The sequence below is a fragment of the Cnephaeus nilssonii genome, assembly GCF_951640355.1.
Source record: "Cnephaeus nilssonii genome assembly, chromosome: 4".
NCBI lineage: Eukaryota > Metazoa > Chordata > Mammalia > Chiroptera > Vespertilionidae > Cnephaeus > Cnephaeus nilssonii.
In genome coordinates this window covers 86,764,065-86,784,304 of record NC_137075.1, presented here as the reverse complement: position 1 = coordinate 86,784,304, position 20,240 = coordinate 86,764,065, and the positions used below count along the sequence as shown (strand labels likewise).

General features: G+C 52.8%; 1 protein-coding gene across 11 annotated transcripts in view; it reads left to right on the top strand.

Annotated features, from left to right (window-relative positions):
• The window catches only part of MIDEAS (mitotic deacetylase associated SANT domain protein), a 66,129-nt gene that overhangs the window by 9,626 nt on the left and 36,263 nt on the right, over window positions 1–20,240 (top strand). For 3 of the 11 annotated variants that reach the window (XM_079769151.1, XM_079769150.1, XM_079769149.1), the window contains exon 2: window positions 2,945–3,396. The exons of 4 other annotated variants lie outside the window; for them this stretch is intronic. The gene's annotated coding sequence lies outside the window, so the exon portion shown is untranslated. Of the gene's footprint in view, window positions 1–2,944; window positions 3,397–15,751; window positions 17,563–20,240 lie in introns of those variants that run through there. 4 more of the 11 variants (XM_079769148.1, XM_079769155.1, XM_079769154.1 and 1 more) reach the window with 3 other exon arrangements.

The window sequence follows — 20,240 nt, the reverse complement described above, 5'->3', positions numbered from 1 at the left end:
ACGCTCTATCCTCTGAGCCAAACCAGCTAGGGCCCTGGAATTGGTTTTAAACTGGAGTTGTATCACCCAGGATTGCAGATGAAGGACTTAGGCTTGGGGTGACATGTCATTGGTATGGGGCTGGGAGAAGGCAGTGCCAATGTGTAGCAGATACTTTACTCTGCTCTAAGGCCTAGTCCTCCATGCCTGCTCTCCTCTCCCCTTCCTAGTCTTCCGTCCCCAGTCTCTCTGCTGCAGGCTTTTGTAAGAGGCCAACAAGGAATCTTCTGTATGAATCTGGGTCCACGTCTTCTGTGGCCTCCCAATAGCATGTGCTCTGGGACAGCTTAGGAGCCAACAGCCGCCCCCCTACCACTACAAGTGATCAAAGGCTCGGGATTTCCTCCGCCATCTTCAAGGAGGCTGTTTTGAACTATCCAGCGGGCATTTAGGATCTGGCCTCCCCAGTCACGGAGAAAAAGAAAACCAGCCATAGCCATAGCAGTGGTTTTCTTTCGCTCATGCCCTCCATTCTTTCACTCACGTGTGCTACATGCGTTTGTTGAATCCCTACCTTGTGCTTTATTTAGCTCTGTGCTAGGAACTGAGGATACAAAGAAAAAGGAGATTCAGCCTCCTCCTTCAGGGTGCTCATGGTCTGTGAGGGAGGCAGTGTGCTCACGCACAAAAGCCAAGAGCAGTTAGTGCCATAGATGTCACTGGGAGCAGGTGCAGGCGTCTGCTGGGCTCAGGGGAGGGAACTGGTCACTTCTGCCAGGCTCGAGGACTGGGGAATGTCAGGGAAGGCCTAGGGTGGCCCCAGTGCCCCGCATGGACCTGTGCTTCATGAATGCTGTGGAATTAATGAATGAGAGGCTTTCTGGAAGCGCTGATGTTTGAGCTGAATCCTGAGAAACGAGTAGGCGTCCACCAGGTGGCAAAGGGAGTCAGGGCATTCTAGACCCAGGGGGCAGCTCAGGTGAGGCCTGGGTGTGACACAACACGGTCTGCTTTGGGAAGTGCAAGCAGTGGTGTGGTGTGGTGTAGCCCTGGTGGGAAGGGGTGCCGAGAGGGGCAGGCCGGGGCCAGTCATGGCTAGCCATCTGTGTCAGCCAAGAGGTTCGGACCTTATCTCTGAGTGGGGAGTGGAGAAGCCACTGAGGACTGACGGTGTGTGTGTGTGTGTGTGTGTGTGTGTGTGTGTGTGTGTGCAGCAGAGAATGAGAAGGAACCGACGGGGAGGAAGGAAGAACACCAGGACAGCGTGGTGTCATAGAAGCCGAAGGAGGAGGGAGTTTTGCATTTTATGAAAACAGAAACCATGATTTTGTGCATCTAGTACAACATGTCACACAGAAAGTTCTCCATGGTCTGTGAATTGAAATTGATCAACTGTTGATCATTGAGGAATGCCAAGAAGGAGGGCTGAAAACAAGGATTGATTTGGGAATTAGGAAGTTATTGGGGCTTTGCCCTGAGGGCTTCTCATTTGATCTAACCTCCCTGTGAAGCAGGCGGTGCAGGTGTTACCTGCCCCAGCGTTGAGCTGACATGTGCAAGTTCTAGAACCCAGGTTTCCTGACTCCAGTTCAATTTCCCTGAGCTGGTGGAGAAACAGGGATGAGGCCAAGGGATCAGTAATACCTTTCATTTCTGATACCAATGCCCCAAACCGGGGCATCTGGTCAGAACCAGCAGCAGGGTAGGTTGGTAATTGCAGCATTTATGGTATCTGTTCATATGTGTGATTATTATGTGGCTGTGATCCTCTCAGATGTGTGGGTATTTAATTTTATTTTTTATTTTAATTGATTTCATAGAGGAAGGGAGAAGGAAAGAGAGATAGAAACATCAGTGATGAGAGAGAATCATTGATCGGCTGCCTCCTGCATGCCCCTCAACCCAGGCATGTGCCCTTGGCTGAAGTCGAACCTGGGACCCCTCAGTCCATAGGCCAACGTTCTATCCACTGAGCCAGACCAGCCAGGGCTGGGTATTTAGATTAGACTCTTTTCACAGAGGAAAAGATAGACTTGAGCAGATGTATTGTCTCGGGTGCTGAGGAGCCAGTGTGGAGGTTGAAGGATATGTTGGGGAAGTCCAGGTCGTAGGTCTGCACTTAGCAGAAGCTGACTCTTGCCAAAATAAGGAGAAAAGAATGTATTGGAAGGATATCTGGTGGCTCATGAAATGTCCTGCAAGACTGGAGAACAAGGCTCAGAAATCGATGAGGACCTGTGGGAAGTTGGGTGGCTGGAACGATAGCCAAGGTGATCATGCCACTGGCCTGGCATCACTGCTGCCCACTGACCTGGATGCTGCCACCCCCTTCAGAATGAGTTCTGAGCTTTCTTGCTCTTTTGTGCCACTCACTCCAGAGGCAAAGCCCAGGCTGAGCATCCGGTTGTCAGTTTAGCCCCCATGTCCATGTTCTCACTGTTGGAGGTCCTGAAGACTGGAGGTTACAGCTTCCCCAGTGGCAAGTGGAACTCTGCTTCCCACCAGGACTCAATGCCAGGTGCCTGGAACCTAAAAACAGGTGCCCATGCCGGATGGACACGTGTCCACTGTAGAAGCTTGACCCCATTCTCATCCTGAGATTGGGACAGTGGGGCAGTGCTGGACATGGGAGGAGGAGATGGGGCATGTCCCTTGGCCACTGAAAATTTCCACATCTTGATCCTAATCGTTTTGGACATGTTTCTGAATCCTTTAGCTTCCAGCTAAACTTCAGGATTCTTACATGCTCTGGAGAGCTGAGCATTTCATTAGCAACTAGAGGCCCAATGCACGCAATTCGTGCAAGAGTAGGCCTTCCTTCCCCCCTCCCACCCCCCTCCGCTGCCGGCACCGGCTTCCCTCTGGCACCCAGACCCTTCCCTCTGGCACCGGCTTCCCTCGCAGCCCCGGCTTCGTCCGGAAGGACGTCTGGTCTCATTAGCGTATTACGCTTTTATTATTATAGATTGGGCTTCTCCTCTGGAATCTGAATGATTCCAGTGGGAAAGAGAGGTCATCCCGGCATCTGGATCGCCCCTGCACGTTTGATTTCACTTGGAAAAGGGACAGCGGCCCAGGCTTGGCTCTCTCTGGCGAACAGGTAGTTACAGTTTGAATTCTGTTTCTCCTCTGACGTTGGGCAAGACTGGCAGGGCCATGAGGTATTTGGGAGGTGCTACCTTGCTCTTCAGTTGGGAGGTCGGAGTTTTGGCTTCAGGCGTGGTTCGTGGAATGATCGAGATCGCTGGTGCCCAAGCTGGCGGAGGCGACAGCACTGGCACCTTTCCAGTTCCGAGGATGTCGACCCCGTTGAGATGTTCCACCCAGCATCCTGCCTGAGAGAGAGCCCAAGGACAGAGAGAGGGCTTCGGAGCATCCCTGCCCAGGTTCCTCCTCCATGAAGAGGGTCTCAGCGAGGTGAGTGCCTGCTCACTTCTTGCCCTCAGATCCTTGGGTTATAGCTCTGTGAAGCAACGGCATGATGGTTGAAATCTTGGTAATCCAGTCCCAATCATCTTAGACAAAGGAATTCATTTCCATTAAAAAGGAAAAGAAAAATGCACTTTTGCACTCCTGGCTGTGGCGTCCACTGGTGTGCCAAGAGTCTCCCCCCCCCCCCCCCGCCGCCCCCCCATGCCTGGAAGCGGGAAGCTGCTGCCTCCGCGGAGCTGGGCGTGTCTTGGGCTGGATTCTGGCAGCCAGACTGGAGGTGATTCCTGAGGCTGAGGCTTGGTCATCAATATGGGATCAAGTTGGCCCCTAGGAGGGACGGAGCAGGGGTGTTCCCAGCCAGTGTTGGCTCTGGTCCAGTCTACACTGACTTGCCCATTTATGTCTGGTTGAAATGAGATCGCATTAAAAGCAGCATTGAAGCAGAAGAGAAGTCTTGAAAGACCCGAGTTCCTTTACTCAAACACAGCTTTGACCATATCCCTATTAAAAACCTTTGAGAACTGCCCACGTTCTGCAGGAGAAACCTCACATTCCTCAGAATGGGGCTGGTGGGAGCCCCAGCCCACCTTTCCACCTTCTCTCCTGCCACTCGCCCATCCCTAGCACCCATGAGTGTCCTCTCCGCTCCTCGGTGGGCTTGGGAGAAAGCCGCTCTGTGCTGTGTGCATTGTGTGCTCTGCCTGGAACGCCCTCCCTGCCCTTTTCCTCCTGCCAGAAGTCACCTGCTTCCTGCTGCCTTCCCGAGCCCCAGCCTTAGCGTTTCTGTGGTTGGACTTCCTCACTGCAGGACGCTGGCATCAGCTGCAGGTGTGCCTGTCTCCTGCCTGGCACATAGTAGGTGTCCCATGGGCAGCCTGAGAGGATGTGAGGGAGCAGTGGGCAGGCCCAGGACCTGGCCTGGGTCAGGTGGACATTTGGTTGGTGAGCTGGTCGTCTGCATGATGGCCTGTCTTTGCACTTACTGGTGGAGCCACTGCCAAGGAAACCCTGGTGAGGGTGGGAAGGGACTTCGGGGACACAGAGCCTGGCACCTGGGTCCCCCTCACCCTGAGGACTCGGAAGAGGCATCTGTGGTAGGTACTGGTTTAATGGTGGCAGAGACTTTCCTCCCCATGGACCCCAACCCTTCAAAAAGGGTAAGTATCAGCTGCCCTTCGTGGACCCCTTAGTTTTCATGCCTGGTGCTGTCTGCTGGCTTTGCACAGAGAAGGAACTAGACAAGACGAATCAGCTGATCGTGAGAGGAGAGTCTGGGACTCTTTAAAACAGAAGCCCTGTCTGGTCTGGTGGTAGTCAGGACAGGCTGTGGCTCTTGTGGAGGGGGAAGAGGAAGAGGTGATTGCAGACTGCAGCGGGAGCCCCGGAGCAGGGCCTCGGGCCTTGGTTTGTCTATGAAACGAGAAGCGTAGACTGTATGTGGTCCTTTCCTGCTTGAAAATGCCACAGGCCTGTGAGTGGAGCCAGGCAGGTAGTGTGTTTGGTGCATCACAGTGGGACCCATGGAATAGTTACCTGGGGTCTGCATGCCGCTTACAGGGTGCTGTGCAGTAGCATCTTTCCCACCAGGCTGACGAGGAGGGCTTTCTTTCTTAAAAGATTTTCCTTCTTAAAATGGAATCACCTTTAGGGCTGAGGCCACGACGTGCCTGGGCCCACTTGACAAGTGCATGGCTGATGTCATTTGCAAAGTATGTTTTCAGACCCTGGAAGCACAGATTTCCTTGAGAAATGTGAAGTGTGTCTTTGTTCTTGGCCCCTGGAAGATCAGCTCGGGGAAGCTGGGGGTGGGGTAGGTTTGATGTCCAGGGAGGTGTTGGTTTGTTTTGGGAGGGACCGAATGTGGCCTTTGTTTCTGCCTCCATAGAGCCTGCCCCTACCCATCCCAGCCCTCTACCCTCCTACCCCCATCTCTCTGTCCCCCTTTATTATCCCTCCACAGCAAATCAGTTGAGCTACCTCCAATGTCTATCCAATCATGGGTGTGCACTCCAGATGCCCAGCCCACCGGGGAGTTGGGAAAAGTGGATTTAAGAGTAGATCTTGACTGGCAGGATTGGGAGGTGTAATCAGGAAAGCTACTCTGGAAAATAGATAATCCAGGTAATTCACACAAAACAATATATTTTTAAAATGTAGAACGTGAAACTATAAAAATGTTAATTTCCTTTTACCTATTAGTATTACTCTTGGGAATTTATTTTAAGGAAATAATTCTAAACAGGAAAAGAACTATATGCACAAAGATATTTAGAGCAACATTGTTTAAAATAGCAAAAACCTATAAGTAGCCTAAATGTTCCACATGGCATATAATTCATGGTATCAAGACACAGTGAATATTGTGCCACTGTTAAATTAATATGAAAATTATATTAACTCATGGGGAAATGTGGGTTAATTTTGGTGGAAAAGTGGCTTCTGTTTTAGCAGGCAAAATTGTACATACATTTGATGAGTGCCTACAAACTGATTACATTGGCTGTAATATAAATTGGCATAAAGTAAGTACTGGGTTTTGGTGGATCGGTTATGAATGGAGTATTTGTGTGTTTGGAATTGCCTTAGAAATATATATATATAGTATATATACTTAAAAAAGGACCTTAACATATCAAAGACTTTGGATCTGGGTAGGAAGGAGGCCAGGGGAGAAACTCCAAGCCTCTCATCTGTTACCACGAAGACAGAACTGCTGTGTCTGAACCATCTGCACTGCAGCGCTGGAGAATTCAGATTGGCTAACTGGGGTCATTTTATAACTGGAGATCTGACTTCACAGGCCCACTCACTGTGTCACTGTGGGGGTCCCCGCGTGGACTCTGTACAGGCGGCTTCCAACTGGCTTCAAAGCCCCGGACAGTTGTTCCCCACCTGAGTTTCCAGGGAGCCAGTGCAGCGAGCATGTGCACATTGAGGCTAGTCTGTGAGCCCCCCACTCACCTGGAGGCTGCCTGGCCCTGCAGGCCCCGGCCACAGGGGGAGGCAACGGATTCTCTTTTCTGCAGTTCAGACAGGCAGCAGGGAGGATGAGCTCTGCAAACTGACTCCCGCAGCCCTGCCTAACCCAGGGGGAGCCCTAGTCAGTTACTGTCTGGGGTGTCCCCAGTGTTGCCCATATTTATTATGGTATTGAAATTTAGACTTGCCCTTTAGTGCTAGCCTCATTAAGCCCCCCACATTCATGCAGTCTAGCTTTGGCTTAGCAGGCAGGGCCCTCGGCGGCCTCCCAGCTTGCCGTGGGCTCTGCCGGGACTTGCCAACTGCAGGTATGGCCTTGTGACTGAGCAGCTGATCCTTTTCTGACCACATTTTCCTATCTCTGGCATTTCAGAGCCTCGGGATGCCCAGTGAGCAGCCTTCTCACCCACCCACCACTCCCCCTTGGCTTTGCCTGTCTGTGAGTGTAGCCTTTTCTTCTCAGTGGGGAACTTTCTTGACATGTGGAAGGTCTCTTGGGAGGGCCCACGATCAGACCTTCCCTGTGACCAGCACAGGAGATGGAGCCTCCTTAGTGCTTGTTTGGAGACACAGGAACGAGAGCGCTGGGCAGGCCTGGCCGCCTGGCCGGGCAGGTTGAAGCCTGCAGAACAGAAGCCACTGCCGCAGAGCACATGCGGAGAGATGGCCGGGCCCTGCTGGTGCCTGGTTTTTTCAAGCATACATCTCCCCAGGCCATACTGCAGGACTGTCAGAGATTTGGAGGGTTTTTTTTGTTCCAAGATCAGACTGAAATAGGGCTTTATGGATGGAGGTTTGCCAGGATCAGAGAGAAATTGGAAAGCGCGTGGGTTCAGGGCACGCCTGGATACTTCACGAGGGGTATACGCAGGCCAGTTTCACGTTTTCCACGACACGCCTGCTGGTGTTATCTGTTTGGGGATGTATGTCCATGTGCTTCCCTGGAATCTCGTGTTCATTCCTAGACGCTCTGATCCCACGCCCACCCTCTGCAGTGATCTCAGACCTACTCCACCGAGATCATTGCTGATGGCCTATTAACTGTCACAGGTTCTAAGTAACAAGCTGTCTTCCTGAGCCCAGGGCCCAGCAATAACTGCTCATCTCAGTTCCCTAATTTAGAGACCACGTGCTTGCCCCAGGGTTGCCAGCAGCTCAATTTCTTGAAGCTTGAAACACATTTCCATAGAAACAATGCTATAAATGGTGGCTGGGTGCCTGGGCTAGCCCACAGTGAGCCCTGGTGTCACCTCCGAAGTTGCTGAAATGGGTATTAGTAAAATTGAGAGTGCAAATACGGCAGTTAGAGTTAGCACCCAGGACGTTGAAGGTTAAGTGGTGTTGTTAATGTGTGTAACTTTGGTTTCTTTGATGAGCGGTGCTCTCCTGGTAAGGGAAGCTCTGGGGCGCTCTCCCGCTCCCCCCGCCCCCCCCCCCCAGAGTTGTAACCCCTCCTCTCCCAATTTACCTTCTTTCTTCCTTCCTCGTCAGGTCTGGAGCCTGGGCTTGCCTGTCCCCTGAGACCTGGGTTGAGATATTTTTATGATTAATAAATCCTATTCAATGGTCCTTACTTCATCAACATCATCATCGTTATTGTTATTTAAACCATCTTGACCAACTTAACAGAATAAACATTCTACCTTAGCAATTTACATTGTTCAGAATTCTCTTCTGATTGCTGCTAATATGCCTGTGGAAGTTTTTTTAAAAAATATTTTTATTATTGATTTGAGAGTGGAAGGGAGAGGAAGAGAGAGAGAGAGAGAGAGAGAGAGAGAGAGAGAGAGAGAGAGAGATCAATGATGAAAAAGAATCATTGATTGGTTGCCTCCTGCACGCCCCACACTAAGGATCCAGCCTGCAACCCAGGCATGTGCCCTGACCGGGAATCGAACCATGACCTGGTTCCTAGGTCGACACTCAGCCACTGAGCCCTGCCACCCGGGCTGCCAGTGGAGGTTTTGACATAGTTTCTAAGTTTACCTCCATCATTTCTTTGTGCTGGCTTTGTCACTGAGCATTTCATCAGATGGTTTCATCAGAATGTTGCCATGTGTCAGTCCCCTTTCTAAAAATTTAATTCTGTTACCATGCGACGCCATAATCTGAACGGATTTCAACAAGTGCTATGAGCAACTTTTGTCAAAATTCTTTTTAGAAAATAATTTTAGTTTATTTTCATGGGATCTGGTCCCCTGACCATAATTACCCGGGCAAGGTGTTAAACTCTTGTGGGGCAATGCCCAATCACATTCCAGAAAGACTCGACGTTTACAGTGGCACAGCGATGTATGTGCAGCTGTTTACTGATGGCCCTGCCAGCAGCAGCTTTCTTGTTTATTTATTTTCTTATTTTCCACTGGCACTGGCCATCATGGGTCCTTCATGGTGTTCCAATTTGCATTTCTTAAATTGCTGCTGAGACTGTACATTCTTCCTCCTGATGATTTACTGGTTGTGTTTCCTCCTGTGTCACACCATGCTCATCTCCTGTCACTGTGGAGCCTCCCACTTCCACGTATATTGGGAAACACAAAGTCCTGCCTTCCTCACTGCTCCTTCCCCGGGTGGGGCCTGTCCTCACCTGGGCTAACTCATCTGCGCACCTGCCTGGTTTCCGACTTCAGCCACTCGGGCCCTCATCCCTCTCCTGGCTGGAACCCTCCTGGGGTGGGAGGGTGTGGGAGGGACAGACACTGGGGGGCTCTGTGACCAAGGCTGAAGGGGAGGTCGATTCAAGGCAGGGGCTTGTCTGAGTGGTTCCAAAATAGGTTCCTCAGGTGACCTCCTTGGAGAGGTTCTGGGAGGAGCCACAGGCTGTGGTCACCCACGCAAAGGCCTGTAGGGAACAGGGGCAATCTCAATGACAGGCTGGCTGTGGGCATGAAAACAGCGCGTGTGAGATGATAAACAACAGTGACCGGTGACCTTGGAAGGGGTGGAATCCGGGGGGAAATTAGGATGTGTGAGTCCCATTATAGTGCTGCTCCTATTGAAGTGCTGTTACCTTCATAATGCTACTCCCCTGGCACAGCTACTCCCCTCGCACGGCTACTCGGCTCCACCTCCCGGAAGGTGGCTCAGTGCTGCCAGTGTTACCGTATTTTTTTCATGACAAACCAGAAATTCTGCTTTTTTAGCTTAAACCTCCTGATATTAAAAAAATGTTGACAGCAAATTTAAGTCAATTAAAATAAAACACATTATATAGGTTGGATAAAATATATCTGGAGGGGAGAGTGGTTTGTGAGCCTCCAATATGTGACCCCTCATTATTTGACTTCCTTCCTTGGAGAACACAAGCCCAGAGAAGTACCCTCATATAGCAGGGAGAAGGACTGAGGAAGTCTAGCAGTCACATTCCATCTGAATGACCTGGGAAGAGGTGTTGAAACGTTTCGAACCTTAGCCTCCTTATCTATAAAATGGGGATAATGGCTTCCTCTCAGGGTGCGGGGTGGATCCAGTGGGCTGGCATCATGCCAAGCATTTAGTAGCTGCTCAGTAAATGTGTTGCTAGGTCCTGCGCGAGGTCATCCAAAAAAATTAGGAGAAGAACCAGGCTCAGGCTTAGAACTTCACTCTTTTGACTACCAGTTCAGAGCTTGTTCCGTCTCACACTGGCCTGCTTTCATGGGAGTTCCCAGAGGTGTCTGGACACAGCCCTCCTTCTGATCCCGGGAAATTGCAGGTCATTTATGAGAGTTTGATTGTGCAATAGTCCTGAGCTCAAGTAATGGGGCTCTCAGCTCTGTGGACTTGGACCTGCAGGCCCAGAACCCAGGAGATCAAGCTTCAAGGTAGTAGTAGCAGCAGCAGCGGCAGCAGTAGTAAAAATACCATACAACATTGAACCTAAGAAGCCAGTGATTATAAGTTGCACCATGATTTTATGTACAACTATGAAAGAGACAATGCTGCTTATTAAACCATGCCATGCTATCAATCGTAAGGCGCATCCTGATTTCAGAGATGTTAAGATGGGGGGAGATGTAAAATGGAAGAAATAGAATAGTCATAAAAAGAATATGTTAAATTGTACTGCTTCCCTTAAACTTTCACATATATTATTTTATGCGTGCATGTATCAACAAGCATTTACTGAGCACCCACCATGGGCAGGCACTGTGCAGGCACTGGGGACACAAGGTCCCTAAGATCTCTGTGCTCTTCAGAGACCCCGATCCTAGTAGAGAGATAGATGGCACAGCATGCAGCAGTAGGAAAGTGTATAGGGGGTGGAGTAAAAATAAACAACAGGATGCCATGGGAGTTCAGGGGAGGCAGTGGCTTTTCTGATCCTTAGGAACAAAGACGGAGACAGTTTGGGGTGCCTGGGGTTGATTTAGGAAGTGCTGTCGGAGGCAGGGAGTGAGGGCAGCAGACGAGGGCTGGGTGAGAAGCTAAGCGAGGAAGGATATGCTGCTACAGCTGGATCCCACAGGGAGCCCTGGAGCATGGATTGCACCACCTTGATCCCACCTTGAAGCAAGAGGGCTAACCTTTTGGACCTATCCACTTCTTCCTCAACACCCTCCTTTCCCCCAGTCAATCACTGGCTGCAGTGTTCTCTCCCAGCAAAGACTGTCTTTGAGAAGGGGGCAGCTGTGAGCCCGTAGCAGCTGGAGGATGGTGCACCAGCCTGATAAAGAAACACGGAAGGGTTCCAGCAGTGTGCACGCTCGTGTCCTGCCTCTGCGTGGAGGCATCAAGCAAGTCTTCCTGGAAGAGCTGCCATTCAGCTCAAGTCCAGTGGGAGACCAGGGTATGTGTTTAACTGGTGGATGAAGGTGGCGGTAGGAGGAGCATGCCTGAGAATGCAGACATCTTGGGGAACTTCAGGTTGTTTGGCTGTGTGGGCCTGAGGCTGGGAAGTGGGGCAAAGCAGGATCGTGCCGGAAGTGTAAATGCCAAACAGGCTGGCTACCACTGTCAGCTTTTTTTCAGTAGGTGATGGGAGCTTTTTTCCAGTAGGTGATGGCAGTGTGGATGCTAAGTGTGCAAGACTAGACGCAAGGGGAACAGTTAGGAGATGAGACAAAATGATAGCCAGCACTTACAAAAGACTTACCATGTGCCGCATACTGTTTTAAGCTCTTATCATTCCATTTGTAGATGAGAAAACCAAGTGGTTAAGTGCTTTGTTCAAGGTCATCAAGCTAGTGTGAGCCAAGGTTTGGACTCAGGCCTCAGCTTGTGCTTTTAATCTGTACACTCCCATGAATATGAATGTTGGATTCTAGTACATGATGTATCAGTACTTGTTTTCATTTTAAAATAATGCTTGCCCTGGCCAGGTAGCTCAGTTGGCTCGTGAGCCGCGGTTTGCCGCTCTATTGACTAATGCGTTTGCCGACCACTGGTAGACTAAATGTTACCGTGTAGTTGGGAGCTGTGAGGATTAGGCAATTGTGGCATATTGTGTGCAAAGAGGTAAAGGGTAGTATATGACAGTGGTCGGCAAACTCATTAGTCAACAGAGCGGCAAACCGCGGCTCACGAGCCGCAGTTTGCCGACCACTGAGTTAGGGTGTCATCCCAACACACCAAGGTTGCAGGTTCAATACCCTGTCAGGGCACATATAAGAATCAGCCAACTAATACATAAATAAGTGGAACAACAGATGGATGTCTCTCTCTCCAAAGCAATTTTTCAAATTCTTTAACGCATGTCCCATTGGATCTCGGGGGTTCTGTTCCTCCTGGCCCACCGCCACAAGGTAGGGAAGCCGAGCTCCAGAGAACAGCTAGTGACGGCGCCTCTCTGGGTCTGGGTCTGGGTCTGGGTCTGCAGGGGCATGGAGCGGTGCTGAAAGGAAGGGAGGCGCTTGGGAAGCTTATGGCCCGGGCTCTGAGAAGAAAGGGTGTTTCCGTCCTCGTGGCCTTGCCTGGCAGCCACACCTGTTTTGTCCTCCTTCTCCCTATGCCCAGCCAGACGTCTCTCCCAGAGTGACAGCAGCAACTGGGGACATCTGCAGAAGCTCCCTCGCAGGCCTGACAAAGGCAGTCAGAACCTGGCCCAAGCCTGCAAGAGAAGCGGGGCGGGGGGGGGGGGGGGGGGGGGGGGAAGGTAGGTGGGAGGGCCAAGAGATGAGGACAGCTGTGGGCTGGTGTGGCAGGCACGGCCCTGCCCCGGAACAGGTGAAGTGAATGTGAACTGAGGAGGAGGGTCCCCTGGGTTTTCAAGGGTGAAAGACAGTCCTGGGACTTCTCAGCAAACAATTGCTTAACTTAATGGCTGGGTGGTTTTGAGCTCCAGCTCACTCAGAAAGGACAGGGCAAAAAGAGGTACAGAGAAGGCACAGCCACCAAAGAGTGTCCCTGTTCAGGCTGGGTAGGCAGCACTGTGGGAACGCCTGGTGGAAAGGACATGAAAAGCAGGGACCGGGAGAGAAGCCTGGGAGGGACACCAGGAGGGGACACTGAATTGACGCTGGAAAGAGTCTCTCTGGGCAGAGCCCAAGAGAGGGTTGCCCTGAGGCTGATAGAGGGGACTTACTATCTTATAAAAGGGTAAAAAAAAAAATCTTGCCTGGACTAGGTGCTTGAAAGGGAGAAGAAGCTGGTTTGGGGAAAAGGGGATTTAGAAAGAAAATAATAATTGCAATGTCTTGTATGAACAAAGCCATGATGCAGTTAGGAGGCAGTGTTTTGTCCTGTCATTCTCCCAAGTCCCTAGAAGGTGGGCATTCTTTCATTATTTGTGTAATAAATACTTTACAGCACGTGGGCTCGGAGAAGGCATGTGTCGACTTCCTAAGATCGCACAGCACTTCAGCTTTGGTCAGGCGGGACCCAAAGTCAGTCCCAGCATTGTGGGCTTGTGATTTCCTCCATTGTATTCGTACCCCCGTTCCCCACACTCCGGTAAAGGTTGATTATTCGCTTGTACACACCGTGTGTGCTGGCCTCAATGGAAAGGTCCTGACAGAGAAGGGACAATGGAAAAAGAACAGGAAGGCAAGCAAGGGACTGGGGGAGGAGGAAAACCCTCTTTTAAACAGTGAATGATAGCAGCAGAAAGTTAATGGAGGTTGGGGGGGAGGGGTGCGGTGGTGAGAAGCTGGCTTTCTTGAAAGCTTTCCCCCCCTCTTTATTGGGATATAATTCACACACCACAAAACTCACTATTGGAAGCCTAAGGGCCTCAGGCTGTCCCAGAAATGGACACTCGTGCTGGCCACTCAGGGCAGTGACTCAGGGCAGATCACTCTGAGCAAAGTCCAGAGAGCGATGCAGCCCCAGGAAGCCTCTCGAAGGCCATATTCTAGCCTCACAGGGGCCCAGAGTTTGGAATCCTGTCTCGGGCGCTTTGCTTCCTGGAGTGTTTCTCAGCAGACACACTCCCTGTGAACTGAAACTCTGTTCTCCTCTCTTTTCTGCAGTTTGTGAAGGTCGATGGTGGAGAAAAGCCCCTTTTTTTCCTTCCCCAAAGGGCATCCTTTTTGGTTGCCCCAGAAGCCTGTAGGAAGGGCTTGCTGGAGCTTCTAAAACCAAAACTTTCACTTCACACGCCAGTGATTCTGCACTGTCATATCTGCAGCAAAACTGACCTTCAGGGCTTTCTCGGAAGAGCCGCAGCTTTCTTTACAATTCCTCATCTGCCTGCCTTTGCGAGGTAGGCTTCCCCTGCCAGGCAGGGGCCACCTGGCCAGTCTTGAGCCGTCATCCCCTACACACACACACACACACACACACACACACACACACACACACACACACACGGCTTTTCCTTCCTCTCTTCCTTTCTGAGATGGCCTGCATTTGGGAGTTTAGTTGGGGTGAAGGGATACGTTGCTCCAACATGAGCAGAGCTCCTCCAGGTCGCTGCCTTCTGTTTCTCATGCATCCTGCCATCTGCCTCTACTCCTGTGCTGCTTCCTGGTCCGTAGCAGCCGCCCCGCGTGGGACAGGGAGGACGTCCTGGCGGGACTAGGCTGGGGAGTGCCGTTTGGAGTGGCTCCCACTTGTTCCCTGGAGGGCTGGGTCCTGGCTCCGTGGTGGCAGGCTCTTCTAGGAATGTGCTCCCCAGCTGGGTATTCTGGTTGGTTGGGAACATCCCTGAGCTGGTCCGCACTGGCTCTCAGGGGCTCCTTCAAGGGGCTAGGCCTGAGGCCAGCTGTAGGGGCTGGGCTGCAGAAGCAGGTCAGGGTGGCCACAGGTCTGCAGAGGAACCTGGCAGCAGTGCCAGCAGTGGGCACTGGAGACCAAGTGGTTTTGCTTTTGCTTTCCTCACTTGCATGAGGTGTCAGTGGGAAGGAAGAAACGAGGCAAGTGGAAAGAACAAGAAGGTTTTACACTGAGCCTCTGCTTGAGAGTCTAGTCTCTACTTGGGGGCCTGCATACCTGAGCACCAGACCCTTCAATTGTTCACTGCCTTTCTCTGGGGGTGGCGGGGGGGGGGGGGTAGGAATAAGAGCAGACAGGTGACAAACAATTGGCTTGCACTGTGATCTCCTGCAAGTCACTTAACCTCTCTGAACCCTCAGTGTTCTCATCCAGAGGGACAAAGCTCTCACATCCAGGGCTGTTAAGCAGTGTGTGGGGGGGATGTGCTTTGAGAAGTGCCATGAACAATACTGACACAGAAGAGGTTAAATCCGAGAGCCTGGGCTTTTCTTTTTGGAGGTGGTCCCCCCAGCTCCTCCATTCACTTCCTACAATCACAGACTCATGACTTTTAAATCGGAAGGCATTTCAATAGCTCATCTAGTCCAGTCCCCTAGCATAATTATCTTTATTTTGCAGATACGACTGTTTTAAGTTGTCATTACTTTGACCTATCTGTCATATCAGGGTGCAAATAAGCCCTTTTCCTCCTAGGTGGGGTGTGAGCTTGATGTACACAGGTGCTCAGGCCAGCAAAGGGTGGAAGAGGACAGGAAGGTCATGCCCTTTGGGAGCAAGTGTGGGTTTTTTGAGGTTAGGCAGAAGGCCTGAATGGTGTCTGTCATCCACTGGAGGAGATGGGGGGTGCCGGGGGTGGTGGTGCTTGGGAGCATGTCCTTGCCCTGCAGGCTCAGAGGGCCTGAGAAACCCTTTCTGCTGTCCCTCCTCTTCTCCCCGAGAAAGCAAGGGATGCACCTGCTTGTCAGGGCTGGCCACAGGGGAAAAGTGGCTGCCAGAACATCGTGTATGCTTCGGTGTTGTTTTATTCCTTCAAATGAAGATCTCCTTCTGACCCATCTCTTTGGAAAACCAACAAACAAAAATAGAAATGGAAGGAACCAGGAAAAACAGAATTCCCTCCCCTGGACTTTCTATGGGCCCTGGAGCCTCATTGAATGGGGGGTGGGGGGGGCGGGAAGCAAGAGAACCTCCTGAGTAGCAGAAATGTTTCCAATCCTTTCGGCAGCCAGGCAAGGAGGCATCTGGGGGACAGTGGGGAAGGGAGGGGAAACGTGGGCACGCAGTGAAAAGCTGCCCGAACTCTGGCCTCAGTTGCTAGAATGAAACCCAGCAGCTTTCATCAGTCCTAAGTAATTGAGACGTGGGTCTTTTATAGGGGCTGGGGCCAGTTTCTCAACTAACTCTACAGGACTAGGATGCTGATGAGCCAAAAGTGAGACTTGGGAAGACTGTTAATGAGGTGCCTTGGAGAGGATTGTGCATGATTTACCGTATCCAAAACCAGAGAGTAATTCTTTGTGGAAGAAAGCGACTGTGTCCTCCCCAACATCACACACACACACACACTTTCCTGGCAGGCCCGATGGGTTTCCAAACATTTCGTCACCATCTCCTCCTGACCTTGGAGTGAAAGGAACGAGCCGCGTGGCCTGCTCCAGCAAAACCATCGGGGGGCGCCGCCTGCGCCCGGGGAGGGTGGCGACGGGCTGCAGAGTGGAGGTGAGGTCTGCTGGAAATCCCCAGCCCCGGCCAGCCGCCGGAGGTTTAAAGACGCCTTCCCAGGCCTTATTTGGTCGCAGGAAGTGGGCGGCGCTGGGCCTGCTAGTGGAGAGGCCGACCGGAGACTGTTGTGCTGATGAAGTGGTAGAGCTGGTTCCTGCTCGCCGCCGGCCGCGCGCGCCGTCCGGCCGCTGGGGCTCCGCGCTCCCAGCCCCGAGTTGTGCAATCCTTTGTAGCACCTCAGAGAGTCCTCCTCCTTCGCTGTTGCCTCTCGCCCTCGCTCTTTTTTTTTTTTTTTTTCAAGCTGTGAGCTCAACCGATGAGTCAGAGCAGTGCAATCCTGACACTGCATCGCAGGACTGGGGGTGACACGGAGGGAGGGAGGGAGAGCGATCGCGAGGCGGACACCGCCGGCGCGGGGTGCGCCGAGGCTCCTGCGCCCAGAGCGAAGGGTGACAGCCCGCGCGTCCCTCCCGGCCCCTGCCAGCAAACTTCCCAGTCTCGGGAGGCGCGGGCTGGCGGAAGCCCTGCGAGCGCCGCGGGAGGCGGCGGCGCCTGTTTGTTTTTAAAATCGGGGAGTGCGTGCAGGCGGCTGGAGTCTAAAAGGCGACCGAAGGCGGCAGCCCGTGGCGGAGAAGGGATAGCCGATGCCCGAGCTCGGGCAGGAGCAGGTAAGTGGGGCTGCCGGGTCCGCGGCCGAGGCCTGCACGAGGCGAGGCGCTGCCCGCCCCGGCGCGGCGGCCAAGGTACCCCCGGCTGCGTGCAAGCGGTGGCGGCTTGGCGCCGGGGCTGCAGCTCTGCAGGCGCGGCCGGGAGCCGGGGCTCGGGGCGCGGCGCGTCAACTTCTGCGGCCTGGGCAACTGTGTGCGTGGGTGTGCGTGGGTGTGGACATGCGTTGGCTGCTCGGCAGCCCGCCCCTCCGTGACCCACACCCCCCCCCCTCCGCAGCTGCGTGTGCAGCGCCAACCCGCCGCCGTGTTTGTGCAGCTACGCAACTCGCGCGCGGCCCCGGTCCACCCGGGCGCGGCCCCGGCAGGAAAACCCTCCCCATCCGCGAGGCTGGCGGCGGCGGCGGCGGCGGCGGCGGCGGCTCAGGAGCACGGCTGCTCCTCCTCCGCCTAAGCGAAACGTGGTGTCTGCAGGGACCGGCTAGCGTGACAGATCTCAGGCCCGGGAGTGGCGGAGAGGAGCTCGCTAAGTGCAGGAACTTGGTGCGGGAGGCCTCTTCCCCTTCTCCTTCCAGTGTGCACGGGAAAGTGGACATGGGAACTGCCCGCGCTGGAAGTTTGGGAACAGAGGTGCAGGGGTGGCAGGAAACAGGTAGAGCCCTAATTTAGAGTGTTTAGGGCGGGCGGGCTGGCCCCCACGGACCCCGGCGCTGCGGGTGCACCTCAGACCTGTCATCCCTCTCACCGCCCCCGCTGGCCCGCGCGCTGCGGCCTGCGGAGCTCTCTCCCCGCGCTTGCTTCACCGTGTGCTTGGTTTGGTGGTGCCTGTGCCAAACGCAGGAGCCTGGGTTTGGCCTGGCCCCTGCATAAGGCTAGCTTGTTGGAGGTAGTCAAATCTCCTCCCCTACTCAACACAAACAGAATCGTGTGCACCAGGTTGCCCCTCTGAGAGCCCCAACCCAGGACTCTGGATGAGGGCCTGGTGCCTCCCTGGGGGCTTTCAAGCCTCAGCCCCCAGGAAAGCAGACCTGGAGGAGATACCTGCCACTCAAAGTGGAGGCCTCTGGGTATTCCAGCCCACAGCCTCCAGAGTGAGCTACTAGAAGGAGGAAAGGGGAAGTTACTCGCCCCATTTAAAACTTTGTTGGTCAGAACTCTGTTGGCTACTTCCTGCTTCCACCATCCCACATGGGACCTGTGTGCCCGGCTCAGGGGCCGGTGGGATGGGTGGAGAGCTGGCTGGGATGACGGTGAAGGCCTTGGTGGCACGTGTGTGCGGGGGATTGCGGCTGGGGGAAGGGGAGGTCTGGCTTGCTCCAGCAGGGGGAGCCAGGTCTGGTAGTGGCCTGGAGGTCCGGCCTCTCTCCTAGTCCCTGCAGCTTCAGGATTGAGATTGGAGGTCTGGGTAACTGCAGCTCTGAGGAGCAGCCTCTCCTCTGGGCCCAGGCTGAGGGGAGGAAGTCACCTGTCTTGCTCCAGAACCTCCCGGGGACGGTGTGGCACATGCCCCTTTAGAATCAGAAACGCACCCTTTCCATGAGGTATTAGATGGTGTCAGGATGAGGGGGAAAGGAGAAACCTTCCCAGGCTGAGAATTCCGGGGTCCTCATTTTTTTTTTTCTGCTCTGGACACTGAATAACAGGGGTGTAAACATTCAATTACTGTGATAAACCACCTCCTTGCATGGCCCTGGCCCAGGCTCCACTCTAATTGGACGGGTCTCTGGCCGATTAGTCTAGTCTGAGTAGCTCCCAGGGGACAAGGTGGAAAGGAACCTGGAGGGCGCCCTCCCATCCCCCCACCCATGAAGCTTGCTCTGGGGCTGCCTGCCCACTTCCAGTATGGCCTCTCCAGTGAACCCCTACCTCCTCTATCAGCCCCTCACCCCACCCTAGGAAAGAGTGCCCCTGGGGATGACAGTTCAGCTTCTAAGTACGGGATTTAAAAATAGTCAGAGCCCTGGCTGGGTAGCTCAGTTGGTTAGAGGGTCCTGATAGGCAAGGTTGTGGGTTTGATCCCCGGTCAGAGTACATACAAGAAGCAACGAATGAAGCATAAATATGTGGAACAAGTTGATATTTCTCTCTCCCTTCATCTCTCTCTCTCTCTCTCTCTCTCTCTCTCTCTCTCTATATATATATATATATATATATACATATATATATATTTATTTATTATTATTTTTTTTTTTTTGGTTAATCCTCACCTGAGGATATTTTTCCATTGATTTTAGAGAGAGGGGGAGGGAGGAGGAGAGACACAGAGAAACATCAGTGTGAGCGAAACACATCAATTGGTTGCCTCCTGCACGGGCCCCGACCAGGGCCTGGGTCCAAGCCTGCAGCTGAGGTACATGCCCTTGACTGGAATCAAACCTGGGACCCTTCAGTCCGAGGGCCGACGCTCTATCCACTGAGCCAAACTGGCTAGGACTGGACTACTGCTTTTAATAAATGGAGAGAGAGAGGGGGAAAAAAAGACAATATGTAGTTACAGACTTAGCTGAGGACCTCTTGTGGCTCCAGAACCCAGGGAAGTTCTGCCCAGTGGAGCCAAGGCCCCTGGGCCCCTGAGTTGGAGAGGGGTAAGAGAAGGATGGGGGAGGGGCGGGGGGGGCACACAGGGCTTAGTGGCCTGGAAGGGGAATGGGCACAGTCCAGGACTCTTTGGCCTTGATAGCCCCTCTCCTGTAGCTGGGTCTCCCAGAAAGAAACCTTGCTGGTGGTGGAGTAGAGATGGCCACAAGGAGCTGGGAGTTTCTTCCTTTCCTTCGTTAGTCCTGTTTCAAATGCCACTTCTTTGGAGAAGCCTCAGTCTTCTCCTCCACACTTATTTCCACTTTATGTAGTCATTTGTGTATATACTGTAGAGTGGTAGTTAAAAACATCAACTCAGAGCCCAGCCGGTGTGGCTCAGTGGTTGAGCATTGACCCATGAACCAGGAGGTCACGGTTCGATTCCCGATCAGGGCACATGCCCATTTTGCGGGCTCGATCCCCACTGTGGGGCGTACAGGAGGCAGCTGATTGATGATTCTCTCTCATCATCGATGTTTCTATTCCTCACTCCCTCTCCCTTCCTCTCTCTGAAATCAAACAAACAGACAAAACGCCAGCTCAGAGCTAGAGTCTCTATACCGCCTCCTTAGAGTTGCAGCGAGGATTCTATGAATTAGTATATGTGAAGTCCTGAAAGCACATTTCAGCTTTATGGTAGCCTCTGCTCAAGTGTGAGCTCTGTAATGTTCCCACAATGCCTGCCTCTAGTAGGTGTTCAGTATGTGTTAGTGAACAAATAAGTGAAAGATCTCCCTCAAAAAAATGTGGTGG